This window comes from Larimichthys crocea, chromosome X (assembly GCF_000972845.2).
Source record: "Larimichthys crocea isolate SSNF chromosome X, L_crocea_2.0, whole genome shotgun sequence".
Taxonomy (NCBI): domain Eukaryota; kingdom Metazoa; phylum Chordata; class Actinopteri; family Sciaenidae; genus Larimichthys; species Larimichthys crocea.
Window position 1 is genome coordinate 1163207 of NC_040020.1, and position 10462 is coordinate 1173668.

Below are 10462 nucleotides of genomic sequence, written 5' to 3' on the forward strand. Positions count from 1 at the left end.
GTCGTCTCTTGTCTCCGTGTGACTTCAAAACACATTGACTGTTTGGAAAAAATGATGTGAGGAAAAATGTGTGTTTGAATATTAGGAGTGAGATTGTGTGTCTGTCTGTGTGTGTGTGTGTTTGTGTGTGTGTGTGTGTGTGTGTTAAACTGTGAGAAAAGACAGGATGTGTGTTTGAACGAAAGGGGTGGAGTGTGTGTTTAAAAGGGTGCGTGTGTTCGTGCATGCCTGTTTATATGTGTTTATGTATATGTGCATGTGGTGCATGCCTGTTTATATGTGTTTATGTATATGTGCATGTGTGTGTGTCTGTGTGTATGTGTGTGTGTGTGTGTGGTTGTTAGGGAAGGAGTGGCAGCCAGGATGCCTGTGGAAGAGGGGGGAGGTGTGTGTGTGTGTGTGTGTGTGTTTGTTTGTGTGTGTGTGAGAGTGAGAGAGAGTGTGTGCAGCGAGCAAGAGAGAAAATATGCGTGTGTTACAGGGAGAGAGAGAGAAAGAGACGGAGAGAGAAAATGTGTGTGTGTGTGTGTGTGTGTGTTTGTGTGTTGCTCTGTGTGTGCTTGTGTCTGTGTGTGTGTGTGTGTGTGTGTGTGTGCTTGTGTCCGTGTGTGTGTGTGTGCTTGCGCATTCGTGCGCATGTGGGTGTATGTGTGTCTGAGAGAGACAGAGAGATGAAAAAAGAGAAGGGGAGAGAGGGCAGGAAAGAGAGAGTGTGTGTGTGTGTGTGTTAGTGTGTGTCTGTCTGTGTGTGTTTGTGTGTGTCTCTGTTTGTGTGTGTGTGTGTGAGAGAGAGACAGACAGAGAGACAGACAGAGAGACGGAGAGAGGGAGGGGAGAAAGAGCAAGCAGGAGACAGTGTGTGTGTGTGTGTGTGTGTGTGTGTGTGTGTGTGTGTGTGTGTGTGTGTGTACTTGTGTGTATGTGTGTGTATGTGTGTGCGGCTGTGAATGTTTGCGCAGGCGTGTGTGTGTTCTTGTGTGTGTGTGTGTTACTGTGTGAGTGTGTGAGTGAGTGAGAGAGGGAATGTGTGTGTATTTGTGTGTGTCTGTGTGTGTGTCTGTGTGTGTGTGTGTGTGTGTTAGTGAGTGAGTGAATGAGAGAGCGAGGGAGAGAGAGAGAGAGAGGACACGTGTGTGTGTGTGTGAGGAAGAGTGGGGGAGGGGTGTACAAGAGAGATGTGTGTGCGTGTGTGTGTGTGTGTGTGAAAGGAAAGAGAGGGAATGTGTGTGTGTGTGTGTGAGTGCGCCTGCGTAGGAGGGAATGTGCGTGTACTTGTGTGTGTTTGTGTGACTGTGTGTGTGTGTGTGTGTGTGTGTGTCTGACAGAGATAGAGGGGGAGGGGTGTGTGTGCGTGCGGGGAGAGCTAGGAGCAAGCTCTGCAAATGGTGTGTGTGTGTGTGTGTGTGTGTGTGTGTGTGCGTGTGTTACAGCAGCACAATATGTGCCTGTGCTGAATGAAAGGGAAATGAATGCGGTGTGTGTCTGTCTGTGTGTGTCTGTGTGTGAGTGAGTGAGGGTGTGTGTCCTTTATTGTGTGAGTGTATCTGTGTGTAGTTTGTGACGACGGTGTAATTGTGTGTTGCTGTACACGTGCACTGCTTGCACGTGCATGTGAATGTTTGTCTTCAGTAAGGATTGTGTAGCTGTGTGTGTGTGTGTGTGTGTGGGTGTGAATGTGAGTGCATATATATGTGTGTGTGTACGTGAATACACACACATATTGGGGGTATTGGTGCGGGTGATGAAGTGTTCGTAGCGTGCACACGCAAACAGAGCAGAATTACAATTAAACCAAACTCATTCAGCAGCTCCCAGATCTCCATACATTTTCTCTCACATCCTTCATCTTCTTCCTTTCTGTCTTATCTCCACCCAGCATCATCGCCACGGCGACTGTCACACGCGTGCATCAGGAGTCGCACTCCAGTATTCGTCAAGTGGTTTCCAGATTTCACCAGCTGTGCGTCTTCATCGTTATCTGCAAAAGACTAGGATGGAATAGAAGTTTTTGGTGCCACTTTCAGCTGAAGGTCACATCTATAGTGTGTTATGAGGCCTTCATAATGCTTCATGGCTACACTCATAAAGGTGTCTTATGCATGCTCTTGACTGAACTAGAGGTTGACTGATGGGCCTTATAATAGATTATGACTGCTTATACTCACCTATAAACACACACCTCAACAATTAACTGTAGTAAGAGCTCACAGACTATGTAAAACATGGACACTGTAGCGGCCTCTGCGGCCTCCCTACTAATCTAATAATGGTCAAAGATGTGGAGCATCGATGGACCTGAAGCCTGGCTGCTAAAGCAAGCCACCTGTAACAGCAGCAACCTGTCAATCATGCTGTTAATCCTGCATAACTTTAAGCCTTAATATAATGTGAACAGGTGAGTTGTATATAAATTCACCCTCAGTACAGTTGTCATGAACGGGGAAATTAGCTACAGAGACCAAAACTATTTTTTGTACCAGGCTGTAAACATGTTTATTTCTGCTGTGAAGTTGGACATTTGAACATGGAGACACTTATGGAGACTGACTCTTTCTGTAACCAACCTCAAGTGGACGTTTGAGGAACTGCAGTTTTTGGTATTTCCAGAAGTTGCCGCTTGTTGTGAACATGGTAAACCGTATACGTGCTTAAACATCAGTTTGTATGTAGTATGCTAATATGTTTCTTTACAGCTACGCAGGTTAAACTCATAATATGCCATAACAGTCCGTGCAGTATCATAAATTTGCACTGTATGTGTTCTTAAACATCCGTAAGACCCTTGAAATTGTAGCGTATTAAAAACCACATGTATAATGTTTCGTGACAGTGCATTAAAAAGCATTATGCATGTTTACGAGTGTTTATAAAGCATCGCAAATGCATTAAAATTCACCATGAATGCCCCCATTTAGATGTGGTGTTCACAGAAGTCTTAAAGTAAGTCTGGTGAAAAATATGCAGCAAGTCTTCAGCAGGGGTTGGCAATTAGGTTCAGCCAAAGGGCAGTTTTTTCTGAGCTCAGTGCAGGTTAGGAGGTGGAGACACAGCTGGTTTGTATTTTTTAACTTCTCTGGTTTGTTTGATTTTTTTATTTGTATTTTTTTTTAGATTGGTTAAAAAATAAAAAAAAACTATTTGTCTGATGTTAGTGTCAGTCACTCCTGGGCAGTATGTCAGCTTAGACCTGTAATATAGATATGGCAAGATCAGATACTATGATATTACACAAGTTTTCCCATTCATTTGAATGGGGGTACTGCATTTTGGCAAAAAAAATACACCAACCTGAGGCGGATCATTTGTGAGAAACGCAACCTGACGTTGCGTGGCAGCCAATCAGACTGGTCAAACCTCAACAGTCACCGAAACCGAGCGCTATCCCGGCGGATTCATGGACTTGAACTATGATACTCAACCTGTTGTGTCCTCATTTGGTTAATTTCACATACCAGCTTCCACATCTGTGTCTGGCTCACAGTCTGTGCTGCAAAATAGAGACACCAAGAGGTTTGCTTTGTTTTCTATCTGATGCAAGCAACAGTAAGCAGCGGTTGAGCGACATAGACAGTGAATGTGAGTGAGGGAGTGGTGGTATCAAGAAAGCCGGTGAATAAGCAAAATGATTGTTTCATTTAGCACACAAAAACAACACCTGCTTTGGTCTGAATTGGGCCTAATTCAGACTACACTGCTCTACAGGTATAGTGAGGATCAATAAGTAACATTAGCATAAAGAAACATTTGCATTTATTAAATTCCTGCAATCTCGCTTAAGTTAAAAATAATATTCACAACATGAGCATGTACAAAATTTCTTAAAATATGCCAGAGATTATGTGTAAACTGAGAACTAAACTAAAACTAAATGATAATAAAGGAAAAGCTTCACTCATAATTGCATGTCAATATACCATTTGGTAAGTATTAATAATATAATTTGATTGACAACAATGCATTTATAATCCAAAGCCAACAGTTCTGAATGAAGTCACAGGCCTTTCTTTCTCCTGGTAGTTTGTGCTAAACTATCTGCTACCTCTAAAATAGTGTTTTACCAGATTGTTGCATCTTCTTGAGTTAATGAACATTTTCGGCTCATTACTTTTGCGATTCATGCAGTTTAAAGCAGACACAGAAGTCAATCTCCTCAAAATCTCTTAGTAATTGGTTTTCTTTTCAGTTGTTTTCACGTGTCAAGTGCATCTCACGCTGATGACGTTGCTTCTGAGACCCGTTTATAGGTCAAACTCCAAATATCCAAATAAAAATATTTTCATGACGCAGCTCTGAAGAGTGTTTTTCATTAGACCCCCCTCTGCCTTCTGAATGCTCTCTCAAAGTCCAAACCTCCCGCTTGTAACGCGGAGCCCAAAGCTGAGACATGTGACGAGAATGATGACTCCGATGACATCACCGGGGTCATGATTTCATCCTTTGCAATAAAACTGTCATTACGTGTTTGCGAGATGCAAATCTTCTTCGGTTTAATAATACTGAGGGATTGGGTTGGATCGTTAATCTGTTATTCATCCAATTAATTTATTTGATTTAATTTCGGCACCATTGTCCATCTAGTTTGACCCTCCCAGTAAAAAGCCCAGCCCATGGCACAGCATCAGTTTGCTCTCACACGACGGTATTGATTATCAGACAGTAACTTTGTGTCCTTTTCATTGGAATTCATTTTTCCCGCTGTGGAAATGTGTTGGAAAGTAGAAGAAGCTGCTGGTTCTTTAATTTTACTGCTGTAAGAACTCAATATCAAAACAATGGAGTCTCTCATCTACGAAAACAAATAAACAGTGGTATCGGTTATGGACATTACACTCCAAACCTAATTATTTTAAATTTAGAAAACAGAAATTAAGTATAATTTATGAGAAACAAAACTAAAAGTTTTCTTCAGTTAGACACGACTCTAAAATACTACAATAGCCTCGAGCGTCAGTTGACGTTGCTATGGAGATGAGGCCAAACAAAGCTGTAGAAAATTCAGAACGTTTATAGTTTTATACTATTGGGAGCAAAACACATGTCATATTTTCCACTTGCTGCTGAGTTTTGAGTTTAGTGATTGTTCTTTTTTCCACTTGCTGCTGAGTTTTGAGTTTAGTGATTGTTCTTTTTTTTCAGATTTTCACCTTACCGTGTACTTTTTTTTATTTTTTTTTAAAGGATATCTTCTAACTCTGTTGCTCATCCTCTGATGATTCAGGAGTTTAATGTCCATCCAAGGCTTGGACGAGCTCCAGCTGCCGGTCACTTACTATTGTCTGTGCACAAAATGAACAAAATTTCTGGAACACTGGATACTTGAAATAACCCCTCATGCAACAGGATCCAACAATAAAATATCAGTTTTCACTGGGGGGGGTCAAAAATGTTTGATTGAGAGCCAGATTTGTCTCATGGGCTGAAATTTGCCAATTTTATTATTTTTACATTTTAAAATGAGGCAGATAGTTCACATTAGCATAAACTTTCCTGAATGTCAATTCCTATAGGTGACACATTTGCATAATCTTATTTTATTTCTTAATTTTACAATATTCATTGTATTTTTTAGTTGCTGTAGATGGTAGCCTGGGAGTTGCATGAATTGCATTTACCATACCTGACCGTGCTCTATTGATTCTTGAGTGTTTGTTTTAAGACCTAATAATGTTCCAGATCTCACCGTGCCTGTAGTCTGGGTGTGTAAAACAACAATTGTCAAACAGTGTCAAAGTGTCAAACTGAAATGTGTCTGTATATCATCAAATGTTGAAAACTATCGAGTGTTGAAAGGTGGTTTTGATCCTAGTCTTGTTTTATTCATTAATAAGATCTATCCTGACCTAAATCATATATTTTCTGATTTAAGTCTGTTTTTTAGGCAAATATCATGCAGACATCAACAAACACGGATACACTGAAGTGTAGTTTAGCACCATATATTGTACCAGAACTAAGGTAGTGTATTGGGTATTGAACATTTTCAAATGATACCCATTACTCACCTTTGTGAGACTGCACTTTTTCACTTTAAACATCAAGTGTTTTAAAAACTCATCCATCACGTCCCTGTTGATGTAGCCCAGCATTTGAACTATGGGATCATACAGTTGTCAGTCTCCCGACGGCGAGAAAGTCCTCATCTCAACTCAAAGAGCATTTTTTGTTGTTGTTATTGTCACGCATTTCATATTAATGACAAAGCTGTTTGTGTGGATCGAAGCTGTGGCAGCAGACGCGTTTGTAGAATTATTTGGCTCGTTTGGGTGTCTCAGTAATATTGTAAAACTTAAATATTGACATTAATCGTATGCATATGATAATAATATCATGTAAATAATCTAGCACGTTTTATATCGTTGGTGTTTGGTTACATTCACACTTTGTGGTTCACACTGCAACATAGAAGTCTAGCTGGCTGCCAGCGTTACAATCAATTCATTTGCAGAAAGAGACAAACCACATGGTAAAAGTTAAAGATATTACTATCATTTTTTCTTGATATCATGACAACATCATTAACTTCTTATCATCAAAACATCAGACTAAAAACAATCTGGGGGATGTTTGCGGCTCTAAACTCAGAACACAGGGAACATAATGAAAACTTTGACGAGACATAATTTATATTATCGATCCTTATATGTTCTTCTTTCGAGTTTACTTCCACATACATTATTAATTGGCCTTTCAGAGCCTTGATGGAAGAGTTTGACCAGCGTACCAACAGCCACAATGCACAGTGTACTTCTATACGTATGGTACGTTACTCAATGTCAATATTATGGCTTTAGATTTGCTATTAAGACCAGATTGGAGGTTTAATTAAAAGTTTACACTCACCACTGATGTATCTTGAAATATAGCCGTCATTGTATGCACAGTTTTGAGGCCTCTAATATTTAAACCCTTCCCAGTGTTCTTTCTTCGGTGAGTTTTCATATTGATTGCTCTTGGGGGGGAAAACATTTTAACTATGTGCCACTTTCATACAATAATCTGATACACTAACAACTATAATTACTGCTCGCAGAAATGTGAAAAACTTGAAAACTGAGATAAACAACATAATGGCTCCGAAGCAAATAATGCAACAATACACCAGGTATCAGGTACCAGGTATTGGTCGGTTTAATAGAGTCATGTCAAATATTGTCCGGGGAATAACGTGCAAAGGTCACAGCACTACGTTTAGTTTGTTGCGTGTTGTTTCATTAGAGTTCTCTATGACATTAGAAGTATTTAATAACACAGTGAATAAATTCTACACAGAGTCATGATATATAGTCTCATTCGTTTCCCAATTTCGGAGTGTAATACCACAAATACCGACAGCTGTACACGTGTATTTGTTATGATTACATTACTTATGATCAGAAAATAGCGAGTCGACAACTTTGCTAACAGCCAAACATCAAGACTGACTAGTCCAACAGCAGTCAGTCCAGCCTGGCGTTTGTCTTTCAGCCTGTCCGGCAACTTCTTGCTTGCTTACTCTCTCCACACTTTTCCCTTCACTCTTTCCGCCTCTGTTATTATGTCAGTAGAGGCTGCTGAGCCCAGTTAAGTTTGCCCGCTTGCCCAGCTCTGGTTCTGGCACCACACTGGCTCCGCTCCTCCTCACCCCGGGTGCTTTGTGAGCTCACGGTCCGGGCAGCCTGGCTAACAAACTGAGCTAACAGCAGCTACAGCTGTCAGCTGTTTACTTTACTGCCCATTAGGAAACTCTGTAAATCACAAAGAGTTGAGGCGGAGCAGCCGGAGGACATCAGAGAGAAAACCAGAAAACATTTCCTCCATAAAATATGATCCAGTTTCACCAAAATCAGTCAAATAGTGGTGGTGGTGGTGGTGTGCGACTTAGTGCTGTAAAGTTACGTACTTCTTGTGGAGGATTGTACCTAGTTAGCTTCAGAATTATTTAAAACATGTTTGTGTTGTGCAAAAGAAAATTGCCTTCATATGATATTGGGAATTGCCTTTTTTGTATCCTTACAGCTCAGTCCAGAAATCAAGGTCTTCCAACATGTGATGTTTGTAAATTAGAAGTAAAGGAAGTGGCTAATCAGAGTAACTGTAGTCTGCTTTCCCACTGATTCATTAATGTATGCCACATGTGACTGTCCAGCACAAGACTCACTCTTCTCCTTTTAAAACCAATTTGGGCACAAACCCTTTTAATTAAACTTTTTTCAGTTCATTAAAGTCTGACTGTATTGATATCTGTTTGATCTGTATGCCAATATGTTAATATAATAAAATGTTCCCACTCGACAGACGAGTAACAAAATAACACAATGGTTCTGGATTAAAGTATCCGTACTCAAAGTCATTCGGTTTTCAATAAGGTGTTGATGGAGGCTATTGTTAAAGATAATGTGGTGTAATGACCCCGGCCTGATTTTTGAAAGCCAACATGATGGACTTTATTTAACATTAAAGTTATTAAAGTGCTGGCAGATGGTTTCTCATCATAACACTGAGGTTATTCTAAGGATTGTTATGAAGGATGGTGAACAACATTTGAATAAGATAAGAATAAATGATACATCTCATGTGCAGTTAGTAAATACAGGTGGTACTGAAACCTTTGCAATGTGTTACGTTGAGCTGACTTTTATGGTCAAGTTTGTCATTGTGTCAGTTACATTTCCGGTATAGAAGAAGAAGATTAACTTTATCAATCCACCTATTTCACTCAAGTTTACAGATATAGACCCAAAATACAACCACACACACACACAAAGGGTTCAGAGACATGCAAAGGTGGAGTGATGCCTCAGCAGCCTCATTGCAGGGCCCTGGGATATCTTGCTCAAGGCTACCATTGCACCTGGCCAGGAGGTGAACTGAATATTGTGTGTGGATACTGTAGTCCACTGGCTCTCAAACTGTGATACAAGTACCAGTGGTGGAACGCGAGCTCCCTTGAGTGGTACGCAAAGGAATCTCTATTTTGTTTTTATTAAATAAATTTAGAAACATTTAAAACCATCAATACAAGAATTTGAATGAAAACACTTTAAAAATTATGACATCTTGTTATATTTTGTTTCATATCCTGCATGATGCATGATTAGTTAAGAGCTAAAATGAGACAGGGAGAGAGGAGGAAAAATTAATGTTTCAATTGCAACTGCAATCTTGACTCTTACCTGGTGCTATAAGAAAGAGAAGTCCGTATCAGGATACCCTTTTTTTCCACCCAACCAGCTCTGCTTCTTAAACTGGATTCAGCAATAATCAATAATAATAAGAAATCTTCCTCTTGTGTGGACTGTCTGTAGTTGAACACTGTATTTTAGCATCTGTTATATACTGGTGGTGCTTGAAGAGCTGAATATATTCTCTAAAAAGTTAGAGAAACACTGCTGTAGGGTGGAGTTGAACCAACCCTCCCTCCAGTCACTCAAGCCAAGTCTGCATGGACGGAGCTACAGCAACATTTCGACAGGTGACATATAAACAAACATATGTCAGGATACAGCTTGTCACTAATCAGTTTAAGCTACTATAACCAGGGGCTCCATTAGGGGGCGAAAAGTTAGGCTGATTCTGAGGGCCTGTGACTGACAGATATTAGAACATTAGTTTATTTTATTAACATATCATTTAGAATATTTAATCTTAAACAAACACTTTATCTGTATGCAGAATGTTTCCTGTGTGTCTACACAGTGACATATTATCACAGCTCAGTGTCAGGAGATATTGTACAGTTAGTATCAGACTATAAGAGAGTTGAAGCCTTCACAGGTGGAGGTGTGGTTACAGAACCTGCACATGGTTGGCGTTGGCCTGTGTGTGATGGTGGGACCCAGTGTGATATCTATCCCTGGTGGCGCCCCTGACTATAACTACAGGCTATACTAGATAATATTCAGAATCAGAAATACTTTATTAATCCCTGCAGCCCCCAAACGGCAAGTGAGATAGTAAGAAAACTAAACTTTAACAATATATATCCTATTTTAACACTATATACACACGGCAGTAGCTCAGTCCATAGGGACTTGGCTTGGGAACCAGAGGGTGGCTGGTTCAAGTCCCACATGGACCAAATATGGAAGGTAGACTGGTAGCTGGAGAGGTGCCAGCTCCCTTGAGCAAGGCACCGATCCCCCCCAACTGCTCGCAGGTCGCTCCTCAGGGGAGCTGCCCATCACTCCACCATCTCTCTCCAAAATTGCATGTCTATGCCTTAAAATGCATGTAAATAATTGTGATTAATAAAGTATTTGTTCTTGTTCTTAACAGTAAAATAAAAACCAAGTAACAGTGAGATATGTAAATCTAAACCTTATAAAGAATTTAGTCTTTGAAATAAATAACAGTTAAGTAGAACCAGTAACAGTAGATTAAAAACCAAGTAACAGTAGATTTAAGTGAATATTGACTATATTATTGATTGTATAGCAAAAAAAAAACAATGTCATTTTTAATGCATCCTAATGTTAATTGCATA